At 42.4% G+C, this 21,320-nt stretch overlaps 1 protein-coding gene across 6 annotated transcripts in view; it reads right to left on the minus strand.

Moving 5' to 3' along the window:
- The window catches only part of PPP2R2B (protein phosphatase 2 regulatory subunit Bbeta), a 450,120-nt gene that overhangs the window by 132,605 nt on the left and 296,195 nt on the right, over positions 1-21,320 (minus strand). The window lies entirely within an intron of this gene.

Genomic DNA, 21,320 nt, shown 5'->3' on the forward strand with positions numbered 1-21,320 from the left:
CAAAGGGTTAACTTGACTTTCACCTCCAAAGTGGAGTGTTTTTCTCTGCATCTGTTATGACCCAGTTGGAAATGTATTTGTTTTTCACTGTTTAATCTTCTGCATCACCCACTGTTGATTAGATTTAATTAATTTATGTTTCTAATGAATTTAGAAACTCACAGTGCTGTAGCAGGAAAATGTTCAGACAGCATCTGGCCACCAAATGGATTGATTACCTTGTCTGCTAAAGTCTTTCAAACATCTGGGGCCTGATATTGTGAAACATCCAGAAGCTCTTTCAGACATAAGCAACACCCATTGAGGAGAGAGAGAGAGGGTACTAGAAACAGGTAGGTTTGCTTTGATTTGTAAATCTGGATTCTGGCACTCCCCCAACATGAAATCACAATTTGCTGCTCATTGGCACAATTTCAATGGCGCCAAACAGACTGATCTGAATGTATTTTGTTTGACATAATCAGAATCTACCAGGCCTGAGCCCAGGCTGCCACCCTGTGAACCGCTTTGGCTCTTCCTTCCATGAGGAGGCTCCCACTGATCATTAAGATGAAACATTTATAGAAAACATTCAGAACGAAGCATTTTGTTCTCATTCATTCAACAAACATTATCGGGGACCCACTGTGTCTGGCACTAAGCCACCGTACCTCTTCATTGGCTGCTCTTGGCAACCACTCTACAAGGTAGGCAAACATATGACCAAGTACTATACAAAAATAATTACTAACACTAACATCAACACTACTAACGGGGGATATAACAGGGAGAGACAGACACACACATGCACACACACTGGACACTATATGAAGCACTTTCTATGCATTAGCTCATTTAACCCTTACAATAAAACCATGAGGTAGATGTCATTATCATCCCCATTTTACAGATAAGAGTACTGAGGCATGGGGAGCTTATGTGACTTGCCCAGAGTAACCCAGCAGGCTTTGGCAGATCCCTGAAGCATAGGCAGTCTACCTGTACTCTGATCCACTTTGCATTACTGGGTCTGCCTAACATTTTTGGAAGATCTACTATGTGTTAGACACTGCCCTAGGGGATTAGCTGCACTACATTTTCATCACTCACATCCTACACAGTGGATATTACTATTTCCAGACAGGGAAGCTGAAGCTCGGAAACATGAACTTATCACGGTCACAAGGAGAGTCAGTAACAGGACTAAGCCTTCAGTCAGGTCTGGAGGGCTACAAAGGCCACGTTCTGTCTGCTGTGTCACTTGTTCCTAGACAAGAGGGAAAGAGAGGTACACGCCTGGTAGCCTGCTCAAGGCTGTGCAAGGAAGCCTGCCGGACGAGTCAGGGCAGAGGGGTGGCCTTGCAAGTCAGCACACCCTAGACTACTCCAGAAAAAAGGAGATAAGGAATGTAAAAAACCTAAGAAACTCACTTCATCTTAAAGAAGGAGGTGAAAATGCTGGAAGTCTCATTGCCTGACTGGTTTTTCTGGCTCAGCTTCAGAGAGAAATGACAGACAACTTGGTGGGCTACTTACAATAAAAGTAACAATGACAAGGCGGGCCACACTAATCATCTGAAATGTTCCCACTTATAGATACTGACTGTTGTGCAATCAGGTGACCAGGAGGACACGCTGGTGTTGAGAAGACTTGGTGTGACATTTACTAGGTCTGGCTACTTCTCTCACTTGAAAAGCCCCTTGAATGCGACCATTCTGCTCTTGCCCAAGCCTCTACCTCAACATGGCCACCTGTCTTCTTTGTTCACTTGTGCATGCTCCTTCTTCCCTTGGACCATTTTCCCTCTCAATCCCCGCCCTGGTCTGGCTTACCTCCTTTTGTCCTCAAGCCTCAGGCTGGGCATCTATTCCTCCAGGAAGCCCTCTTTGACTTCCCTACTCTGGGTTAGGTGCCCATCTGAAGTGCAGCCTGTGCTTCCTCCTATTTCAGTACTTGCTATGAGGGAACGTAACCGTGTCTCAGTTTGTTGGTCTTCTCACTGAGGGAGTGTGTTGGTTATGGTGGTATTCCCGAAGTAAGGGTATGGTACACAGTAGGTGTCCAACACACTCTGAATGGAATGAACAGAGGGAAGGAGGGATTGTGAACCTTATAATACCCTCTTGGCTTTAACATCTCTCACCTTCATGGTCCATGCTACATCCTAGAAAGTCATTAATCCGGTCTTTAAACCTCTACCATGCCATTTGCTTTTTTATTACTTCCCTTGAACACTCACAGACAAGTCAGGGGATGGGGAGGAGTTCAGTCAGAGGGGGCATGGAGTCCCAAAAGTGTCCTATACCTTGATCCTTGGTCATGGTGATGTGGGTGTATAATGTAAAAATCTTCGAGCTGAACATGAGTAACCAATGCTCTAATCTAAGTAATTAATGCTTTAGTATAAATAAACAGAGCCCTTAAAAGCTCACTGCGTTGACAGGATAATATGCGGACCTCTTCGCTCCAGAGTTCAAGGAGTTGTCAACTTCCTTGTTCAAACTTCCTTGTTCAAGTTGTCAACTTCCTTGTTCAAACTTCCTCACTAAAACACAGGCCCTGGCCATCACACAGGTCCCCAAACTCTTGTTACTCACTCCTACCTCTATGCTTAAAATCACGCTGCCTTATCCAAATTGTTCATTTCTCTTCCTTTCTTTTGACCTTTTGGCAGCGCATCTCATTCTGGAAAAGACCAGAATGAATCTTCCTCATGAATCTCAGTAATCCCCCTTATCTCTGAACCTTTGATTACTTTGTCTGGTTATTCATACATGACAACATTTCCTGAAGATGGTATGCAGCTTGAAGGAAGAGACTTTATCTTATTTCCAATTTTTGTATTTAGTATAATACCTGGTACAGTGGTATTCAGGGTTCTAAATATCTACTTGTTCTGAATACATTGAGGGCCTATGTATGTGCTCAGACCCTCAGCAGGTTTTGGATCCAGGTTTTGAAACTTACTGGCTCTGTGATTGAGTATATGCAGCTGCTGTCACAAAAACTCTATTTCCTCATCTATATAATGGGGACTTTCTCATCAGGGTTGTTGTGAGAATTACATAAGAACATAATGATTTTATTAATGAACACTCACTGGATTAGTCATTTTGCCAAATAAGAACAATCCTACCCAAATAAAAGTCCATGCTCTTAATAGTGTCAGGCAAAAGATTCAGCCCAGTGACCGACTCATAGGAAGCACTGAACATATGGCAGTTCTTACCAGAGTTATTAAACAGAGATATATAGTTTCAGGGAAGAAAACCTATGGACTGGTTAAAATAGAGAAGACAAGAAAAGTGGGCATATTACAAGAGGCATACAAGTGCACATCAACACAGAATGAATTTAATCCAAAAGAAATCCTTTGGGAAATTCCATCACATCCCATTACCACGGTCCCAAAGGCATGAGCGGGTCTCTGATCTTTACATATTTAATATCTTTGAAAAAATTCTGAAACCATAATCATCCTGACATGGTACACAAAGGCAAGTGTATATGGGAGTTGTATGCAAAATCATTGTACTTTACTTCTGGCTCCCAGAATTCTTTAATCATCGTAATTCCTTGTGCTTCTCTGCCAACTTTTGACCTTGGGATAGCTCTTTGATTGCTCAGATGGATCTGACAGCAAGGAATGGAGAACAGTGAGGAACATGTTCTCTGTGCGCTCTTACACACTCACTGAAAAGACAACAGTTTAATAATTCTAATTCATATATACTTCTACTCATGCAATCAATAATTCATGGCAATTCCTCCACAGCATTTTAGTGACAACAGAAAGGGCAGTGTATTTCTTCTCTTCCCTTTGCCTTCCTTTCTTCACTTAGTCGTGCCTGGAGCCTGGAGAGGACAGAATCTCAAGAAAACAGTTTCCATGGTGATTCTTCCTTTGAGTACTCAACTGTATTTCGCTCTTTCTGGAGTGAATTAATGCTTTTTATTGCTTTCATGCTAAATATACTGAAGATTAAATTTGAGTTCCTCTGCAGTGATACAGTTTTATCAGGAAAATAGAAAGAAAAACACAGCATGAAGAAACCCTATCTTTCTTCCACTACACTCTCAGAAAGAAAGAAAAAAAAAAAGACATTTCAGAAGGAGAAATAACAAGTCTCAGGGAATTGGATGGAAGTGTCTGGAAGCTTGGATATGCATATGTGCATCTCAATGTTAGAAAGCCTGTCTTGAGAGGAAATTATCTTAATTCCTCCATATGTTGAAGGTGGTACAAGTTGACCACAAAACACCGAGTTACAGGAAATAACCTGATTTTTAATGTACTACCCTCTTCTCAGAACAGAAAATACAAAAGCACATAGAACAAGGGAATGCATACCTTTGCTACTCTATTCTTTATTAAGGAGAGTCTTGCTTTCTACCAAAGCTAAATACCTGAACTTCCTTACCATTCAAAATGGTTAGGGGACTCTCCTAAGACACTCTGAACTTCCTGCCCAAGAACCAGTCCCACTAGTACTTAACATCTACTGTACCGCTTCCCCACCAGACCCTAAAAGGGCGGGGCCTGTGTCTTCCCCACTCACCCCCTTGTGCCTACACAGCCCTTTGAGGGAATGCAGATGAGGACAAGGAAACTATAAATGGGTAACTCTGAGGCACCGAGGTCTCCCCTGTGAATCATCAATAGGCTGCTGCAACAGAGGAAGAGGGAATTGTATAAAATGAGAAATCAATCTCACCAACAGCTATTGGTTTCACGGTCTCTCCTCGATTTTGAGACAATTGGAATTTAAAGAGAAGAATTGGTGTTGGGGGGCTGGTGGTGGGCGAAGAGCAGTACCACCCAATGAGGCTTCCTTCTCCACCATTGCACACCCACCCCACATGGTCTGGAGTCAAGTCATACCTAGGCATCAAATAACCGGAGAAAACTGGGATTTTAGCCAATTTGAGCCAACTAGGAAGCACCTCTGTCAAACCAGGTAGTGTCCCAGGTATAGAAGGGGACAGAACTGAGCACAGGAATTTTTGCCTCCAGAAAGTTCAGAGTTCAAGAGAGATATTCTGGGGGATCCCTTGGAAGAGGGTATGGCCAAGTATAAACACAGACACTCTTGATTACTGGGAACAGTGACAACAACTAATATTTACTCATCAGTATTTTAGATACTCTTTTAAGCACCATATATACATGAATTCACTAGATCATCACAACACAACTACAAGTTAGTAATATTAGTTTAATTAACATAGAAAGAAACTGAGGCTGAGGAAAGCTAGGTCACTTGCCTAACATCCTAAAGCCCCTTAATAGTGGGGGCAAGCTTCAAATCTGGACAGTGTGATCCTTTAGTCAGTGTCTTAACAACTACATGGTTCTGAATCAGACTCAGACTCCTGGAATCTCACTTAAGAAAACTATGAAGTTAATAGTTAGTAGAAAGGTAGTTAGTCTATCTTTGCTATGTAAATTACCCAAGTCCATTATGTTCATAAATCCTGGGCAATCTGTAGGGCACCTGGACGGCTATATAAAATCCAGATTCCAAAAAGAAAAGCATATTTTGTGGCTAAATAGATGGGTGAACGAAGTGACTTCCATGTCCTTCTAACTCTAACATACTGGTTATGTTCAAGGAGATGTTTCAAGAGTAAGCGGCAAAAGACTGGGGGTTAGGTTTCGTCCTAGAGAACTGGCATACTCCTCTACAAAGGGGTCCTTTTGGAACTCATTTTCTAAAGTACCTTTGAGGAAATACAAGATTCACTAACTATATACTAAATTTCACTCCGGAGAAAAGAGTGGCTAGAACAAGCTCTCAGTATATTAGCTCAGAGACACTTCCTTCTATTGTAAAGAGTGCGGATCCCTCAACTGTGGTAAACATACCCATTAAAAGGAAAAAGGACAGGAAGTGTAGGAGTTCAGAGTGCAAGATTCTAAAGCTTTAAATTTTGCTTTTGCTTCGTTGAGAGAAATTGCTCAGTTTTCTGTAATGGGTATTTATAACTACGTTTTATTTTTATTTATTTATTTTTTTAGGATTTTATTTATTTATTTGACAGAGATCACAAGTAGGCAGAGAGGGAGGCAGAGAGAGAGGGGGAAAGAGGCTCCCTGATGAGCAGAGAGCCCAATGCGGGGCTTGATCTGGACCCTGGAATCATGACCTGAGCCGAAGACAGAGGCTTTAACCCACTGAGCTACCCAGGTGCCCCGAGTATTTATAATTTTAACTATTACAAAATAACTCACTTAAAAAAAAATGCAATGACTCCCAACAAAAGGAAAACAAAGATGGAAGACAGAAACATTGATTTAGTGACTGTTTTCTCTTGAAGACCAAAATGAGGAAGGAAAAAAAAGTTTGACCTCCAGCGTTATCTGTCCTACTGCATGACTCACATACCATACATGGAACATTTTAAATTGAGACTCTTCTTCCATGGTTAGTAACAAGAATTACTTCTCATTAGGCAGTGAGAAACGAAGTGTGTTTGTCTATTTTCACCAAGGCACAGAATGGGGTTCAGAGATCATGTTCTTCCCACACCCTGTGTATCAGAGTTAACCGATCCCTGTGGGTCTGTTGGACCCCAGAGCCTGTTGGTTAACACTGCTCTCCTCCCGTTCCCAACCGGACCAAGTCATCTCCAACATGGGTGTAAGATTCACTTTCATCATAGAAAGAACAGCCTGAAGAGTCGTGGGGAGTCTGATCAGGAAAGGTAGGCAGGGAGAGTCCCTGCATTTTCAGAAGAAACTGATGAGGTCTTTGAGGCACTTAGTGGAAAGCGGGAGGGAGAAAGCTCTAGGCGCCTCCAAGGTGTGAGTTTGGAGTGAAAAACACAGATTAGATATGTCTTCCTGCCGGAGCTACATGTGGCATGCCAGCTGGCTCCTTTTCCAATTGCCTCTTTATTAGCGAATCCAACAATCATATTTTGCTAATCTTCTCATAAATAAAATATCATACATATCAGAAAGGCATCCCTGATGGCAGACTGTGCTCCAAGTTCGCTAGAATGGATGAAGGGAAAACACGGCGCTTTCGGGTATATGTAACCGTCGCAATTACCGGCACTGTAAACGTCGGCAAAACCCGCAGCATGGCTGGGTCCTTGATGCTCCGTGCCTCCCCAGGAACACAGTCTGCTGCTGGGACTTTGCAGGGTCTTATGGTATCTGTTTAGGGACTCTCTTTTTATAGCACTTGGCAGAAAAATAAAATTATTTTGCCAGAGACTTTATACTGTACTATATCTGTTGCTAAATAATTAGCATCTTAGATAGCAGAGAGAAGGTCAACTCGCATTTCTGAATATTCTCCTCTCCCTCTTCATTTTCCCTGGCCTCCCAGAGAGGATAACCGCATAATTAAGAGCTCGGGCTTTGAAGTCAGATGGATCTGGGGTCAAAGCACAGTTCTGCCACATATTAACTGTAAGATCTTGGGAGTGTCAGTCACTCTTAGTCCCAATTTCCTCCTCGGTAAACAGTGAAGAAAATCTTGCCTGTTTTATAGCTTAGTGGGGAGGATTCAGTGAGATAATGCAAATAAAGGAGCTAGCAGCAGGCCTGGCATCTGATGAGACTTTAATAAAGGTTAGAAGGACAGAGGAAGAAATGGGACTTAAGGGACAAAGACGTGGGGGCAGACTGGGTATGTTCATTGAGATTTTTTTTGTCTTTCGTTCCTCCATGAGAAGTTTATCATCTCACAATGGATTCCAACTCATCTGTCCATATCGTTGGCTATAGCTTTCTTTTCTCCCCCCCGAAGTTAGGACCATAAATATATCCCACTGATGTGATGATTAAGATAAGGTCCAAGGACTTTTTCCTCACTTACTCTTTAAAAACAACCTTTTGTGGAGATTTCTGATGGATCGCAGGGATATTTATGACTGAGGCCTCCTGAAAGGGTCCCTGATGCTGACTCATTCATTTCGCAGGGAGAGAAGGAGGCAGCTGAAATCATCATTCATTTATTCTGCTTCTCAGTGATGGGGAAAGGTCAGAGGTAAGCCAGTCGGCAGCGCAGGGCTCAGTAGGAGAATCAGAATTTCAATAACGTCTCTTGACCACAAGAGAAAAAAGAGTTTTAACAAACATACACTCATGAAAAGGTTTGCAAAGTCCCGCTTGACACAAATGCCACAGCAGCGCTAAGCGACGATATTCTGTGGGATGCCTCGGGCTCTCAGCTCCCAACTCACAGAAACTCCCGCTCCTCTGCAGAGGAAGTGAAAACCAAGTGACAGCTGACAGACAGGGAGGACCGACAGAAATAGAAAGGAGGCGGGATTCGGAATTTCCGCAGCGACTCAAGGCCTTGCAATGAGGAACGACGAGCAACCTTGCAGAAATATAAGGGGAAAGAGAAAAGCTTCCCTAAAACAAGAATAATAAGTGATGATCATTACCTTGCACAGTAACAGCATCCTAACACCACCACCACCATCAGGCTATAATTACCAGTAAAGACAACATCCGTAAAATTTACTAAATGTAAGTTCAGGGGGTGCCTGTGTGGCTCAGTTGGTTAGGCTGCTGCCTTTGGCTCAGGTCATGATCTCAGAGTCCTGGGATCGAGTCCTGTGTGGGGCTCCCTGCTGGAGGGGGTCTGCTTCTCCCTCTCCATCCTCACACTGCCCCCTGCACCCCCAGGCTCGTGATCCCTTTTTTTCTCAAATAAATAAATAAGAAAATCTTAAAAAAAAAAGAAAGAAAGAAAGAAAGAAAGAAGTTCAGAAATACGAAAACCAATAAAAGAGGAAGTACAACAGCTAACACTTGAGTACTTTGCGCCAGGGATGGGGCTACAAAGTCTAAATCTGTCCTTTCATTTCATCCTCAAGCAGTACTGTAAGATTGGTTCTACTCCTACACATACTCAGGAACTCGATCGAGGCTTAAAAAGGTACAGCGTTTGCTCATGACCACACAGTTAACCAACGAAAATGGTCTCTAAAGCCCATTTTCTGCTCACTGCTTCCACAAAGCCAAGTTGTGTTGAAAGCACTGTCCAGTGCCTATGAATTACTGACATACACATACCATAAAAATCACTTTGGATTATTCTGCATTACCCTTGGCTCTACGTATAGGATATGGGAGAAAATCTAGGTCCGATTTGGACTTCCAGGCCACTGTGAAGCCTTGGCACTGCTACCTTTACAAATGTACATCAATGGGGCTGCTGTTTCATAATCCATAGACTATAGACAGGTAGCACGTAGCACATTCAGTATAAGTTACATGGCAACACAGGATAAAATTTATTCTATTTCCAAAGCACAGGGCTGGGTGGTACAAAAAGTTATAATAGCATTTAGAGGATTGCTAAAGTTTACTTGAGGTCAATGTCAACAAGTATTTTTGCAAGATATGAAACTGAAGGAGGGGATAGCTATCTAGTTTCAATGCAGCAGATGATCCCAACAGAGCCACTTTGCCCTGTATTTTAAATAAAGGAATAACTTCTCTAGAGCCCATCCATCAACATTTGGTTTTCAGCAAGAAACATATGGTCTAATAAAGTATACACACCAAGGTTTAAGACCAGAGACACAAGATGATAGGATACAGAGTCCTTGAATGAAGACTGTTCTTTCTAAGCTTGGGCTACACCTTTAGAGCAAACCTCTGTTGGTCAAGCCTGGAGTTGGCGTCCAGGTTGAGAAGGGCAGCTGTAGATCTAGGGCAGGGAAAGTAAAGCAGGAACACACACACACGCAAACACCCTTAGTCTCATAGTAATATAAGCGATAATTACTATCATGGCGGAATTCTGCTTGCCAGAGGCCTACCTCAAGGTCTTTGCAACATACTGGTTGGATAGTACTGATCTTCTGTATCGGATTTCATTTGAATCATGACAACAACAACAATAGTAGTAATAGTAGTGGTGATGGTGGGACTAGCAGTAAAGCAGTAGGAGAAGTGGTAACAACAGCTAACCTCCATAAGCATTTCCAGGCACTGTTTTAAGTGCTTTATTTATACATATTACCTCACAGGGCTGTTGGGAAGGTAAATTAATTAGGTACTATTATTATCCCCCTTTTAACAGATGGAGAAATGTGTTAAGTGCTCTGAGTGTGATATCTCATTTGCTTTCCAAATTACCAATGTCGGTACTCCACCAGCCCCATCTTACTGATAAATAAACTGAGGCACAGAATGGGTACCTGCTCAGAGTTCTACAACTAATAGGTGAAAGAGCTGGAATTCTCACTCCCAGAATTGCTTGACTTCAAAGTACATGTTATCCTGGTATCCTGGTATCCCCTATCCAAAGTTTCATGCTATCCTGGTGTTGGTGTCAGTATTTCCCCTGATCCCTGATCCCGTGGCCATAACCTACCCCCTCCTCCTGGCCTCCAATCCTTTCTCCCACTCTCTGCCTGTTCTAGTGAGACTGAGATGCAACATGTCTACTTGCTCAGCTGACACATGGGATGAAAATCAATTCCTACCTCAAAGGGCTGGTTTGACAATGGAAATCCCACAATACATGGAGAGGGTTTGCACAGTACCTCCCATTTAGAGACCCGATACCGATCACTGGAATCAGATCACAGCTCTCACTACCCTCCCTGCTCCCTGCCTTTCCTTCCCAGGTCCCGAAGGAAGCTGAGGATGTACTTCCAAGGAGAAGAAATAAGAGGGCCAAGGGTTCACGTGTGAGAGGTGAACCGAACTAGAGAGAGGCAAGGGAGAGGGGGAGCAGCTTTGGATCTCATGGCTGGGAACTCTCATCTTTTTAATTATTTGTATAAATCACTTGTCTGTGAAAGCACCACACACCAAAGCCTCCGAGTGTGCCGATGATAATAAATTGGGTAGCACAATAAATAGTAAGGGAGCATAGGCTGCCAAATGAAGAGGATTTAGATCATTTAAATCCTAGGCTATGGGTTGTCAAATCCAGTTTAATACTGGTAAGTGTGGGATAATAACTCATAGCAAACACTCTTCCCATCCCCAAACCCCCAGCCACAGCCCTTCCAACCACTTCTCTCACCCCTTGCAAACAGAAAGAGGACCCCAAGGGGATTTGCGGAATGAGAAGGGATGGTATATACTGACCAGAAATGAGCCCAAGTTATTACATAATAATCCCAGACGCCTCGGCTTGGGCTTAGAGCAAATACGAACAGCTAATAGAAAGCTGCAAGGTTCGATTAGCTGCAAAAGAGATTCTAAATCAGAGCAGGTTTTATACTATTAAATTGGATGGGGAAAAGGAGTCTCGCAGTTGGATATAGTGGAGAGATGGAAAGGATTAGGGAAAACAGAGCCATGAGCATTGCTGGCTGGCTGAGGAGTGGGCTTGGGGTGGAGTCAACTTGGAGGGCATTAACGTCAATGCACGAGTCAATTTAGTCATCTGAATGGCCCATTCTCAGTAGGCCTGGCCGTCCTTCCAGGACTAAAACCTACATTCAGACACAAGGCCTTGAGGGTGACAGAAGAAGGATTCTACTGGGTAACCCTGGAATTTCAGCAGATGGAATAGTTAGTCCTTGCTTGATGTGATGGTGATGCATTATTTCATTGATTCAACAAATATTTATTGAACACCAACTATGCAGCAGATATCGCTCTGGAGCTGAAGATATACCACTACACAAAAGAGACGTGGCAGCGACAATACCAGCAACAGACTGTTTTTACACCATGCCCCGTTCTTCATGTGCATTAACTCCTTCCAGCCTCACAACCATCTTGTGATTCAGTTACTGTTATGAACTAAACTCCTACATTGAAGCCCTAACCCACAACTTAATGGCATTTGAAAGTGGGGTCTTTGGAGGGTGGTCAAGTTTAGATAAGGTCATGAGGATGGGGCCCTCATGATGGGATTAGGGCAGGAGGAGAAAGCAGATACTGGCAACAGGATAGAGAGCCCAGAAGTAAACCCGCACTTATGTGGTCGATTAATCTACAGCAGAGGAGACAAGAATATACAAAGAAGAAAGCACAGTCTCTTCCGTAAGTGGTATTGGGGAAACTGGACAGCCACATGCAAAGGAATGAAAGTGGACCACTTTCTTTCACCACACACAAAAATAAACGCAAAGTGGGTGAATGACCTAAATGTGAGGCCCAAACCCATAAAAATCCTAGAAGAGGGCACAGGCAGTAATTTCTTTGATATCTGTTGTAGCAACATTTTGCTAGATATGTCTCCTGAGGCAAGAGAAACAAAACCAAAAATAAACTATTGGGACTCTATCAACATAAAAAACTTTTGTATAGGGAAAGAAACCAGCAATACAATGAAAAGACAACCTAACAAATGAGGCAAGATGTTTGCAAATGATATATCCAATAAAGGGTTAATATCCAAAACATATGAAGAACTTTGAAAGTGGGGTCTTTGGAGAGCGGTCAAGTTTAGATAAGGTCAACCTTATCTAAACCCAACCCCCAAACCGCAAACAATCTAATTAAAACGATGGGCAGGGTAGGATATGGGCACAGGGTCAGGGGGAATATACATGCACACACACATACACACACACACACACACACACACACACACTGAAATATTATTACTCAGGCACAAAAAAAGAATGAAATCTTCCCATTTGCAACAATATGGATGGGCCTAGAAGGTATCATACTAAGTAAAATAAGTCACATGGAGAAAGACCAATACCATATCTAAAAAACAAATCAACAAAAACCAAAAAAGCAGAGACAGACTCATAATTACAGGGAACAAACTGGTAGTTGCTGGCTGAGGTATGAGGGTGGACGGATGGGCAAAAGAGGGGGAAGGGGAAAGGCAAGGGACAGACTTCTAGTTACGGAATGAATAAGCCATGGGAATGAACGGGGCAGCATAGGGAATAGAGTCAGTGGTACTGTCACGGCATTCTGTGGGGACATACGGTAGCCACACTTGGGAGCACAGCATAATGCTGAGAATTGAGAACTGTCAAGTCACTATGTTACACACATGAAACTAATGTAACATTGTATGTCAACCATACATCAATTAAAAAAGAAAAGAAGAAAGGAAAAATAAAATAAAATGACTTTAAAAAAAAGAGAGAGAGAGAGGAGACACCAAAGACCTTGCTTTCTCTCTGCCACACGATGACATGGCAAGAAGGTAGCCACCTGTAAGCCAAGAAGAGAGTTCTTGCTGGGGAAGTGAACCAGCCAGCATCTCAACCTTGGACTTCTCAGCCTCCGGACTGTGAGAAATAAATTCCTGTTGCTTAAGCCACCCGGTCTATGGTATTTTGTTATGGCAGCCTGAGCAGACTTACAGGTACTATTATCATTGGCATTTTATAAATGGAGACACTGAAGCTCAGGGAGGTTAAGTATCCTGTCCAAATCATGCAGGAAGAATAATCCTGATATCCAAACTTCATCTGTCTAAAGTGCGCTGCTTTTATACGGCTTCCAAATGACGAAGTCAGCCCTAGCAGCCTCTGTGGGAAGGGACGACATCTCTGCCAGCTTTCCCCCACCCCGGCACCACCCCCTTTCCTAAGTGTGTAGGTGGGGACATTTCACAAGTGGTATTTGAGCTACAGTGGATTAGAATGTCGTGGCTCTGGTACCACGGGGCTATGAAATCAGGATGGCAGCTTTGTGTTCCCACCCCTGCTCTGTCACAACCCCTAGGTTGTGCATAGGATGCATAGGATGCACCTCTGGGTCACTTTCGGCATCTCTAATTGGTGCTTTTTAAAAATCAGTAACTTATTTATTCTCAAGCCCAGTACTGCCCAACAGAAGTCATGGGAGCCACATACATAATTTTTAATTTTCTAGTAGCAGTATTCAAAAGAAAAAACAGGTAGAATTCAACATTTTAATTGACCAAATTTCATGAAAATATTATGATTTGGGGGCACCTGGGTGGCTTTGTCATTAAGCATCTGCCTTCAGCTCAGGTCCTGGGATCCAGCCCTGCATCAGGCTCCGGGCTCAGTGGGGAGCCTGCTTGTCCCTCTCCATCCCCCTGCTTGTATCCCCTATCTTGCTCTCTCTCTCTCTATCAAATAAATAAATAAAATCTTTAAAAACTATTATGATTTCGAAATGTAATGAATGAAAAAAATATTAGTGAGTTCTCTTTCTCTTTTTTCTTTTTAAAAAATTTTTATTTATTTGTTTGAGGGGAGAGAGAGCACACAAGAGCATGGGCAGAGGGAGCTCACAATTTGGGAGTAAGTTATATACTATCAAGATTCTTTACAGGGAGCTCTTGTGTTCCCAACATGAGGTTCTTTTTTTTTTTCCTTCCCCTTTCTTAAGATTTATTTATTTATTTGAGGGAGAGAATGAGAGAGAGAGAAAGAGAAAGCATGGGGGAGGGAAGGGTCAGTGGGAGAAGCAGACACCCTGCTGAGTAAGGAGCCTAATGCGGGACTTGATTCTGGGACTTCAGGATTGTAACCTGAGCCAAAGGCAGTCACCCAACCAACTGAGCCACACAAGCGCCCCTCGCATGAGGTTCTTGAAAGAAGGAACTCATAAATTTTTACTCCCCAAAGTATTTTACAGAGTGCTAAGTAAATGGCGTGTGATCATCTCTTAATTAACTGGCCCAGCTTTGTTCCTGCTTCTGTGTGTTCCAAGTAACCAAGAGTCAGATTCCTCATGGACAAAGAGTGGCTTGGTCAGACACTGTTGAAGTTCTAATTATAGACAGCACTTCTTAGAGAATAAAAAAGTAGGAGGGTTCTCCATTCTGACTTCTACTTGAAAGTCTTATAACTAATTCTGTTGAGAGTTTTTTATTAAGTTGATTCATTAGTAAATTAGTTCATTCAAAAATTTATTAACTATTATGCATTAGCCAGAATCACTAGAACTAAGAAAATGCTAGTCCCTGCCCTTGAGGGTATCATGTCTGATGAGGAATACAGACAGGTTAGGAGGTAAATGTAGCCTAGTACGACAGACACAAAAATAAGGGTAACTACAGAGTACTATGGTAACAGGTAGGAGAAGCATCTAACTGGAACTTGAGGGTATCAGGGGAAGTTCCCTGGAGAAAGCATCCAAAGTCTACTGGCAAAGGACAAATCAAAGTCAGCCTGACCAGAGGCGACTGGCTGACTCAGTTGGTTAAGGGTCTGCCTTAAGCTCAGGTCATGATCTAGGGGTATTGGAATCGACCCCATGTTGGGCTCCCTGCTCACCAGCGAATTTCTACTCCCTCTCTCACTCCCCTTCCCCTCACTCTTGCTGTCTCTCTCACTCTCAAATAAATAAGTAAATAAATAAAATCTTAAAAAAAAAAAAAGTCAGCCTGACCAAAGGGTAAAGGATGGAAGAGTGAAGCATACCAGGCAGAGGGGATAACTCATAAGACCCACAGAGTACGGTTTTAGAGCCTGCTCTAGCTCAGGGCACTTTTGGGGACCAATAAAGACTTTAATGTGATAGAAGCATGAATTGCCAGGGCAGGGCAAAAGAAAGAGGTATGTCCATATGAGACTAGAGAGGTAAGCTTGAGGTTCATGAGGAAGATCTTCATGGACAACATCAAGAGGGGACCTCAGGGTTTAGGGAAAGAAATGAGAATTGTGCTTAAAGAACATTAGAATGCTTGCATTGTTTCATCATGGTACTTCTCACATTCTGTGGCCACTGTTTGTCTATGTACCTCTACCATTACACTGACAGCCTTAAGACAAGGATTCTATCTCTTTGTATCTCCAGTGCCCCAGTAGAGTACCTCCTAGATAACTGATGCTCAATACTTACTTTCATGAGTGATATCTGTAGGGAACCTTGGTGGATTTGAGGGGACTCAGTCTGCTGAGGAGGTATAACCAGAGGGGTCCTTAACTTAGATTGCTTGGAGATCCTGAAATTAGGTGTAAAAATTTGGGTGGAGATATGTACAAGCTTTAGGGACTGAGGGATCATCACTTTCTTGAGATTCTCAGTGGGATAAGACCTCCCAATGATTATGAAGCACTGAATAAATGGAGAACCTTGGGAAATACGGTTTTAGAGCCTGCTCTAGCTCTGGAAGACCTCTCAGAGGCCACCTGCTCAAGGACAGCTCATACTAAAGGCAGCAAAATGAAGGGCAGATGTGAATTTCCAAGTGGAGAAGATGGAGAAGAGGTAAAAGAGACCAGTTCCGTGGTGGGAAGATGATGTGTGCAATAAAAGGGAGAAGAATCTTGGAGACAGTACAGCAATTTCCCTCATGTCTTCTGAATTAACAATCAATAGCTACACAATCCTTAAAGAAAACTGCCATTGTAAATGAAGGGCCCTTAGAGGCCTGAAAACCAAGGAAGATAAGGTACTGGTTGTTATTAATGGAAGAGAAAGGACCTTGAGAAATCTACCTCTGTCCCTTTCTCTTCCATCAAATTGGGTCTGCAAACTTAAACAGTATTTTTAAATAATAGCAATCATACGCGTGTGCGCGCACACACACACACACATACACACACAATTTCTTGCTAGGTATCATTAAAATTTTACAATAATTCTGTCTCAATGGCAAAAATTGATTTTTCTTATATTGTCTAACATTTTGAAAATTAATTACCATGTTTTCCTCTTATAGGCATCACACCTGGAATTCAAATGGAATGGAATTCAAAATTCCATTTTGAAGGAAGAATGGTAGGATAAAAAAATGCAAAAAAAAAAAAAAAAGACGATGATGGTGATGGTGGTCACAGGATAGCAGAGTACTCATTAGTATTTCACAGGCCATAACCATAATCAAAAACAAACAAACAAACAAACAAACAATAAAAAATGCAGATTCCTGGGTCAGGCCCTGGTTCTACTGAATCAGACTCTTTAAGGAATCCAAAATTCGTATATGCAACTTACAAACTCCCCAGGTAACTTATGCTCACCATCCGGATTTTGAAAATACCTAGTCAATGGTCAATCACTCTCAATAAGGAAGGTTTGAAACTAGCAAGCAACTTTTTTCTCCATATCCATCCATCCATCTATCTATCTACACACACAAGTGTCGTAGACACTAAGAGGGCATGGGGCAGAGGTGAGCTTAACACATCCTCTTAACTTTTCATTTAGTGATTTAGCAAAAGTGATTTTTTCCCACCTTCCAAAACATTTTCATAGACATTTTAAAAAATACGCTTAAAATCTGAAGTTGGCGGTAACAGTGGCAAGGGAAGGAAGGCAGTATAAATTATGAACTGACAATGTTACGTACCCATACAAATTCCACATTTCTGAGAAAAGAGGATGAAACCATTAATGGCGTCCTTGTAGACAGCTATTTCCTTAAATACCTGGGAATTTTTCACCCTCTTACCCATCTCGATGCCAGGGGAATCAATAGCTAAGGGTATTAATAACAACCCAAGGCGTTGTCTCTCTTAGGGGGTGGTGAGCCATCCCCAGGGCTTCGAGAATCCTGTAGGATCGGGAAGGGCTAGGTTTTCTACAGCTGCCAGTCCTGCCTGTGCTGGAAAATTGCCTTCCAATAACAAGACTACAATTTTAAGTCACCCAACTTTTAATTTATTCTAAAATGTTGTATTTGATACACCCTTGTATGTCATCCTAAATTCTTTTGAAACCAAGTGGAGTAAAAATACTCTAGTTCAACGATCCTGTTTTGACAGATCAATATCAGCCTAGTTTCCAAAAATAAGCAAGTGGACTGAAAGCTGTTCTATGCTTCTAGGTAAGAAACTGTATTTTTTGTGGAGGGAGACTTGTCTGGCTTTGCATTTTACTGGTGATTCTTCATGGAGGTAATGGGATTTCCTTAATCGAGCCCATTAGACTATCTTCTTGTAATTATCTCAGGGGCCAATCTGTCTATGTAATGGGCTCTGGAGGAATCAAACCTTCAGGTTCTTACAAAGGAAAATGTTGTGTACATGTCAGAAGAAAACCGTTTTGAAGAATTACTGGCTAACCATCTCAACAACAGCCGGGGGAACTTTGTTATGATACTGCAGGAAATTGCTGGATTGGGGACTTTATTGCTCCAAAGGGGATTTCTTTTTTCATGGGTGTTTTAATAAATCTAAAATGTGCATGACGCCAGTGGCACGAGGGACTCCACACCATCTGGTGAGGTTTGGGCAGGCTGCTGCCTGCTCACTATGGGAAGATACCAGACTCTTAAGATTGGAGAGATTGCCAAAACTCCGGACGGCTTTGGGTGTAACTAATGATCAGCTCTGCTTCCTTCCTGGATTGGCCTGGCCATGGTCCTGGTTCCTTTCATCAGGACCACAAATGTCCTGACACGGTGGACACAATTTTTCAGCCAGTGCAACCAGAAGATATTCACACTATGTGGTGATATTCCAATTTCCTCATTCTGTCTCCCTCTTTTTTTTTTTTTTTTTTTTTTTTTGCAAATTTTAATGTGTAGTATAGAGGGAGTAGATCCACAGTTTAGAAGAAATCATGAAAAGCTAAGAATCCAATGGTAATGAGCAAATAATAATAAGTAATAGTAATTGTTATGTGTTGATTTGACTCCTGGAAAATTCGTATGTTCAAGTCTTGACCCCCATAATGTGATTTTATTTGAAAATAGCATCACTGTAGATATCATTTGTCAAGATGAGATCATGAGGGTAGGCTCTAATCCAATATGACTGGTATCCTTATAAAAAAGTGAAACTGGGACAGAGAGATACACACAGAGGAATAACGCTGTGTTAACACATAGGAGCCATTGGATGAGGCATCTCGAGGCCAAGGAATGCCAGAGACTGACAGTTCGTCGTCCCCAGAAGTGAGTAAACAGGGACGCCTGGGTGGCTCAGTGGGTTAAGCCGCTGCCTTCGGCTCAGGTCTGATCTCAGGGTCCTGGGATCGAGCCCCGCATCGGGCTCTCTGCTCAGCAGGGAGCCTGCTTCCCTCTCTCTCTCTCTCTGCCTGCCTCTCCATCTACTTGTGATTTCTCTCTGTTAAATAAATAAATAAAAATCTTTAAAAAAAAAAAAAAAAAAAAAAAAAAAAAAAAGAAGTGCCCAACCCTGCCAACACTTGATCTCAGACTTCCAGCCTCCAGAACCATACTATAATAAATTTCCATTGTCTAAGCCATGCTTCAACAAAGTTCATGGTACTTTGTCATAGCAGGTCTCATAAATTAACACAGTTCTACATGAACCGGGTTTCATTCTAAGCATTTCGTTTATATTATCTTTGAATCCTCTTCAACAGCAACCTGTGGTCTAAAGATTGGTGTGAGTTATTAATTGGTAAGAAATGAATGACTGGGCGATGGAGGAAGAATTCTCTTCCTTTCCTTTTTCCCCACCCACAGTACACATTCTAGTGGGGTTTTCGCTAACCCTCAGGCTGCAAGGGACTGGGGTGTGAAGTAGAATTCACAGGATATCTGCACGTGTGACTTTGTTTAAAATGTATAAAACTCTCCCACAAGGCTATCAGAAGAAACCATGTTTGGGACTCTTCCCAGTTGTGATATAGAGGAGGACACTGTTTTCAAAGAAGAAAAGTGGGAGGCAGCTCCTGTGTGCCTAATGAGAGGGGGATGGTATGGATTTTAACCCAGGGACTCCGCGGGTATTTTTTACTTCTGGGCTAAATGCCTGCTCCCCCACGCCTAATCTGATCCAAACCTCTCCAAACCCTAACGTTCCATAGTGCTTCAATTTTTTAAAATTTCCTTTCTCATACTGCTTCAAACTGATTTCCATTCTCTTCTCTGTCATGTTGATTTTTCCATGCTTCATTCCAACAGGCCCTTCGCGGGACCAGGAAGAAAACAGACACCACATGATGAAGCCCAAAGGATAAGGAACTGTATACCACATCATAAGCTAAAATGTGCCCTAAATATGGCCACCAAGCCATTCAGCCAACATGGCTGCCCATCAGGCTGCCTCCATATTGAGTGATCTGTAGCTGGATTACCAAGATTAAACCAGTCCCGATGATGTGCAAAAGTGGGCCCAACTGAGCTTATCGATTCTTTCCCACTGAGAGGGAACCACAGGTTAGTAGGCAGAAATCAATTCGACTGCATTAAGCTAAGCCAAGTGGAGATTTATTCATATCATGCTTGGGAACATCTTTATAAAAATGGCCAATTTTTTTTTTTTTTTACCTATATACAGACACATATACTCGTTCATAAATAAATACTATGTATTTGCACAAATAGATACCAGCTTTTTCTTCCTTTCTATAATATTTAAAAATCTAAAACAAAATAGTACAGAACACAAGGCTGTTCTCCCACCTCCAACTCTTTTTTTTTTCTTTTTTTAAATGAAAGAAGCTATTTGTGTTGGGATGTCATGTACTTGGCTAGTTTCGCAGCACCCCAGATTTCAGGATGGAATGGCAGAGCAGACACGGATACACTGCAGCCAAAGAGGCAATGGGAGCCATTTGCTCTTGAGGAAATCATCATTTTTGGCTCTTTAGATTAAAGGAACCTGGCTCTAGGCTTCAGTGCACAATAGGGAACACAGAATTCATTCTCTTTTCTCTCCTCCAGTGAGAACACACAGGCTGGGGCTGAAGAGAGCTTTCAGAATGAACAATGGGTGGAAAACACTGCCCTTCTAGCAGTGAGAAATGTGAAATTCCACTCCTACCCGCACACGTGTCACCAGGGAGCCATCCTGTGTGCTCCATCAGGACTGGGACAGGAGCCAGGCCCTCACTGGTACTCAGGGGCTCTGCCTTTACCTCAAAAATCATCAGAAGAGCCAAAGAGGGCTTCCTTCTCATTCCTCATCTCTAAGAAGTAAAGAACACCATATTTTACTGCAAGAAACTGTGGTTCTTATCGAGAATATCTTAGAGCTCCTTTTTTCCATAGGCAGGCTGTCTATCAACTTCCTTGCCTGTCTTGCCTGCTAAGACATTTATCTTCTGCCTTCATGACCCTTCCCAGCCACTCGGGTTCTTTAAATGCATTGCTGGTTCTCTGGCAGGTGGTCTGTAAACCAACAAAGGCAGCTTCAGCAAACACACGGTCAGCACCACAGAGATCAGGCAGTGAAGAGACTAGGGGTCAAGTTTATGTTCAGTTTAGAATATGAATTGTCTATTCCCAATTCAGTAGAAAAAGCAATCATTGACCAAAACCTTTCAGTGGTTCAGAGCTGGGCACCGTGACCACAGGAGGCACCTGTGTCTTTGTGGCACAATATAAACTACGCTGTCTCATCTGCCTCTAACTACAGTGCACCTTGTTTCCAAGAACACCTTGCGGGAAGGCTGGGTCTGAGTCTGTAAGCCTGGGTTCTCACCCTTGACCTGCCATATGCCCTTGAGGAAGTGGCAGAACCTCTCCCAAAGCTTTTTCAAACCTAAAATGAAATACAGGACTTCAACTAATAGTCCATGGTTTTGAGCTTTTCTTTG

This window comes from Mustela lutreola, chromosome 5 (genome assembly GCF_030435805.1).
Source record: "Mustela lutreola isolate mMusLut2 chromosome 5, mMusLut2.pri, whole genome shotgun sequence".
In the NCBI taxonomy this organism is placed as follows: Eukaryota; Metazoa; Chordata; class Mammalia; order Carnivora; family Mustelidae; genus Mustela; species Mustela lutreola.